Source organism: Curcuma longa, chromosome 15 (assembly GCF_044706935.1).
Source record: "Curcuma longa cultivar G26 ecotype Majalengka, Jawa Barat chromosome 15, ITB_CL_G26_1.1, whole genome shotgun sequence".
In the NCBI taxonomy this organism is placed as follows: domain Eukaryota; kingdom Viridiplantae; phylum Streptophyta; class Magnoliopsida; order Zingiberales; family Zingiberaceae; genus Curcuma; species Curcuma longa.
In genome coordinates this window covers 10,155,176-10,160,828 of record NC_133875.1, presented here as the reverse complement: position 1 = coordinate 10,160,828, position 5,653 = coordinate 10,155,176, and the positions used below count along the sequence as shown (strand labels likewise).

At 42.0% G+C, this 5,653-nt stretch overlaps 1 long non-coding RNA gene across 1 annotated transcript; it reads left to right on the top strand.

Annotated features, from left to right (window-relative positions):
• The first annotated feature begins 635 nt into the window (after positions 1-635).
• Positions 636-4,194, top strand: LOC141846825 (uncharacterized). Its single transcript, XR_012603366.1, has 2 exons — positions 636-848; positions 3,972-4,194. It is a non-coding gene; the product is annotated as an uncharacterized LOC141846825 (long non-coding RNA).
• The last annotated feature ends 1,459 nt before the right edge of the window (positions 4,195-5,653 follow it).

Below are 5,653 nucleotides of genomic sequence, written 5' to 3'. Positions count from 1 at the left end.
TCTTTCTTTAAGTTAGAAGTATCCTTTGTTTACTAACTCCTTAGCATTATTTCATAGATGCATTTTTGTAACCCTATACTTATACCTATACCTATAGTTACGTTACACACATAACGTCTTCAGATCTTTTCCCTACCTTGAGTTCACTTTTTAGCTTTCATTCAAGATCATAGAGGTGAATCAAATCTCTATTTGTTATATAACGTAACAGAAATATATCCCTTTTAGATTTTAATAATTTTATGATTATATAATAAATTGAATTGAATGTAACATGAAAAAGTTGATGATGATATAACTATTGATAGGAAAGAAAGTTGTTGTCATTAAGTTCATGATGACACAATTCATTTTCATTTCATTTCTGAACACCAGATGTAAAATACCAAAACATTAGGGTATTAAAAGGTTAATTGAGATTAATTGAGCTTAATTAGATCTGATTAGGCTTAATTAAAGGGGTTAGTTGGGCTGTCAAATTAAATAGGCCCGATTAGGAAGAAATGATTAAATGGGTTATGGATTAATAGGTTATAGGATTAGCTGGTTATTGGATCTGGATCCGACCCGTTAAGCCTAAACCGCCCAATAAGAAACCGATAAAGCCGCGATTTCTTTCTCCCAGCCGCGATTCAGTCCTCTGTTCGTCGCTCTCTTCCTCTGTTCGTCCTTCGTCGTTCCGATCGCGCGTCCGCAGCGGAGCTCCGACGGTGCCGGCGACAAGAGGAGGCTACAAGGGATACGAAGCTTCCATCTAAGGCTCGGCTCTTTGTTCGGAGGTGCTGATCGGGCAGACAAAGGTGACGCCGAGAGGGGGGGAGATCGGCGGCACGGTGAAAGAAGAAGAGGTCAGTTTGGTAGATCTTGGATTTTTAGGGTTTATTGGGCGTAGATCTATGGTTTTTGTCGATTTCCCTAGGTTCCTTGATATGATCTTGATTCGGTGAGGCTCCCCTGTTCGGATCGGTAGGATTGAGGTGATTTCAGCCGCAAGGAAGAAGAACGGTGGGTTTCTTGATCTTGGATCTAGGGTTTGCTGGATTTGCAGTGCTTGATTTGAATCGGGCATTGGATCTAGACCTTGAGTTTGTTCTTGGTGTGCGTTCGGCCGCAAGGAGGAAGAAGGAAGGGTAAGTTCGATTAAGTATGTTTTAGGTTAAGTGTGGTTTGTGAATTAGATTGTTTTGTTTTCTCTTGGATCTTGACTGCTGCCAATTCCACAGCTCACGGGTGAGCGCCGATCCAATTTGGATTTAGCTTGGGTTACGGCAGTGGGAAGAAAGGGGATTCCTAGGGCACGGACTGTTGGGTTGCAAAGATGCAAACATAGTCCCACATCTATAACACATGGAAAAGATCATGGGTTTAAAAGGATGGAAGATATCTCCATTAGCATGAGGCCTTTTGGGGAAAGCCCAAGAGCAAAGCCATGAGGGCTTAGGCCCAAAGTGGACAATATCATGCCATTATGGAGATACAGACATCCTTAAGACCCAACAATTGGTATCAGAGCGAGGCCACTCTTCACCGGACTAACCGCCGGATGAGCCATGATCCGGATCTAACCATGTGGGTTGAACCTTAAAACAAAGGAAGTGGGGGCTTCCATGTTTGAATCAAGAAGGATCAGACACCAGGCAGGAAGTCCTAGTAAGTCGGGTAGACCGAGGGGCATGAAGTCCTGGTTGCGGTTGGGCAAGAAGTCCTAGTAGGTCAGGGTGGACCGAGGGGCATGAAGTCCTGGTTGCGGCTGGGCAAGAAGTCCTAGTAGGTCAGGGTGGACCGAGGGGCAGGAAGTCCTGGTTGCGGCTGGGCAGGAAGTCCTAGTAGGTCGAGTGGACCGAGGGGCAGGAAGTCCTAGTTGCGGCTGGGCAGGAAGTCCTAGTGGGTCAAGGATTCAGACATTAAACGGAGGCTTTCCGTTTGAGGGGGGGCCTGTGGTCCTTTGTTTGAGGGGGGATTGTTGGGTTGCAAAGGTGCAAACATAGTCCCACATCTATAACACATGGAAAAGATCATGGGTTTAAAAGGATGGAAGATATCTCCATTGGCATGAGGCCTTTTGGGGAAAGCCCAAGAGCAAAGCCATGAGGGCTTAGGCCCAAAGTGGACAATATCATGCCATTGTGGAGATACAGACATCCTTTAGACCCAACACGGACCAGCTTGGATCGAGGTGAGTTGTGATAGATCTAGATCTGAATTACTAATGGAATTGAATCTTGATCGAAGATTAAAGGTTATTTTGGATTTATTTCTTACTGTTGGATAGATTCATAATGCTTGATCGGTTCTTTACTGTAGGATGTTGTTAGGGATTACCATGAAATTGAAGTTTATGGTTAGAGTTAATGATTGTTGATGATTAGGTTATGGATAACCTAAATTTGGTTTTAATTAACCATGATTGGTTTGGTTGGGTTAATACCTATTAAATCTAACGTGGGTTAACTTAGGGTTGAGTAACTAGGGAATTAACTATATTAATGGATTAATGAAATTAATTAATTAATTGGTTAATTCCTATTTAGTATCAACCTAAAGATTTGGATTAGTCTAACCTAAGATGGATTGATTAGCTTAGGTTTGATTAAACATGATTTTAATTGTGTTGATCGATTCGATTAATACAATTAATTGATTGATTAATTAAACCATGTTAATATCAACCTAAAGGTTAGATTAATTTAACCGAGTTAGGTTAATGAGATTGAGTTAAGATAACCCTTAAAATATAAATTAAGGTTTATTTGATACATTCTGGTATTTAGGATGTGATATTATATTTGCAGGTCCTTGATTGATTTTGGGGCCTTCGATATTATACGGGATTATATTTTCTGGAGGTTCTTATTCGACATACGGTTACCAGGTGGATAGTCTACTGTATTTAGTCAATACAGTTTCTTTTATTCTTTACAGTACATGCTTCCTTTCATTTCTAGTGATTAGAATACTTATTATGCTCTCACACTTGTTATAGATTGGGTACTTTCGATATTCTTGTTTATCACATGCTTGATCTTAATTCTTTGACCTTATTATTATCAGTTCTGTTGATACTTTGATGATTGAGATTATTGTTATCCATGTTTATGATTACTGTCTCTATTTCAGTTATGTTATCAGTAGGACTTTTCATTAGTACCTACACATGTTAATTAACACGGTGTTGATTAACATGGTAGAGGATGATTATGCTGATTTGATCATGTCATCATTACGCATGAGCTTGATTGTAAATCCCAAAGATGTGGGTGTATCTTGCCGGTAGTTGGCCTATAGTGATATAGGTGGTTATTACCCTTCCATCATGGTGATGGGGACTGTATGGCCTGTACGCAGCCGAGTCAGTGGTCTGATCTCGACACCGCGATGGGGTGGTACTCAGTCTGGCTATATGGCCTGTACGTAGCCCGGCTGTATGGCCTGTACGCAGCCGAGAGTTATTCTCTGGACGAGTATTGAGGACAGCACTGGCCGTAGGATTGTACGTAGCTCTTGTCGGGGTTACCTACTGAGGGTGCTACTAGGCTACTTTATTGTAGTGCTAGATTCATAGACCCGTTATTGTCTTACACCTCCGACTCATTAGACATGAGGTGCTGGAGTCAGTGTAGACTAATGCATTACATGCACATATTTGCATGATGAGATTTTTATACATGCATTGGACCGTATGTGTGTGCATTACATTATGAAATGATTGTGTACTTGTATTGATACTTGGTTGACACATTGCATATATGATCATGCATATGGACTACTACGTGTACCTGAGATATGACATTGCTTATATGATACCTGTAGGAGTTCTGATACCTTATATTGTTCTCCTGTTACTTACCGTTATGCTTCTTTCATATCTGCTCTATCATATTTTACCTTATTGAGCATGTACTTCTTTCTGATTATCCACTGAGTATTTTTGTACTCACCCTTTCGACTCTGGGATTTTTCTGTCTTCCCAGATATCAGGTAGGAGTTTACAGCTGATGCCGAGGAGATTCTGCCAGACGCGACATCTCACAGCTAGTTGTGATTTTTGTGTTGTGGACTTGTGTTGGTTTATACACTGATGTAGTAGTTTCGTATTGTCGTGATTTGCTTACAGTTCGGATTTATGTGTCGTATTGGGACTATGGACTTTATTACACTGCTTGCATCTTATATGTAGTTACGGATTTTATTCTTCGTTCGAAATTTTAGTATACTGTGTTTTCCGCTGCGTATTATCTTTTTTGCGAATAATTAACGAGTTTTATTCGTTAATATTTTTACGGATGCATTGCATATATAGTAGGATGTGTTGAGTGACCGTGTGGGTCACATTTAGATTTATTTTACTTGTATAAATTCATAGCCTGTTATGGATTGGCCGTGTGGGCCTTATATATGTGTATGTATCCAGGGAATTGTCATAGATACAGGGGAGATGCTGCCGAAATTTTTCGGATGGTCCTCTCCTAGGTCGTGACACCAGACACTTGTTCAGTAGGGTGAATCAAGGCTAACAATGGAAGTGTACATACTAAACCAAATAAGGGAAGGATGGCATCAAATCAATTAACACTGGAAGCAAATCATTTGTAGTCTTAGCAGGTGCGCCGACATTGAGAGATGCGTAGGGTGGAATTAGACAAGCCCTGTCTGTAAGAGAACTTATTGGTTGGGTACCACGACCATGCTTTCCCATTGTATCAAAGCAAGAGTTGTAAACTCTTGTGTGGAAGTTCGAAACTAGCATTAGAAGCCTACGGGTAGAGTTCGTTCCAAAAGTGAATGGGGATGATAGAGGATAAGTCATTTAATTCCACTTGAGGGAAAGAGAAGCAAAAAGAGGGTCAATTATCAAGTATCAGGAACTCACGAATCTAATTTAGAATGATAATGATGCACAACAGCATAGAATGTATTTGCTCATCCTAAACAGGTACAAGTAGTTAGTGATCTCCTCACCCCCTCTGGCTAACTATTAGTTATATAAATATTCGTTATTTTTTTATAGACTTTTTCTAGAATAGGCCCTAAACTCTACCTATAAATAAGGCTTTATATCTTGTAATTATAGTAAGATTTATGGAGTTATTTTGATAACATGGTATCAGAGCCTAGCTTTTAGGGTTTTCGAAAAATGCTGATTTTTCTCGCGATCGTGATTTCCGTATCGCGTTCGCTGGCTTCTCTCCGCTCGCTGCGTTCTCTCTCGGCGATGCCTTCTGCTTCATGTAGGGCGTGCGACTCCAGCAGCGTGCGCAGAGCCACCTACCGACGCAGCCTCTGCCGCCTGCCTCCCAAGCGATCGCTGCCTATCGCTGCCCTCGATTGGCGCCTGCCGACCGACCGCGACCCCTCGTCAGCAGCGATCGCCGCCCGCCTTCTGTTGCAAACGCCGCTTCCCATCGCAACGCCGCAACCTTCCGTCAGCGACGCCACCTTCCGGCCGTGACGCCGTTGCCAACAGCGACGCCGCGGGTCCCGACGCCCCTTCTGTCGCCGCATACGACTCTTGATTCCATCGTTGATTTCTCTACCTCTCTTGAATTTTGGGGGATCTCAGATTCATCCAAAATGTTTGCCACTTTGGATGTGCTCAACCACTAGATCTCCCAGTTCGCTTCTTGAACCTGCAGACCGGAGTTATCCTTCTGCA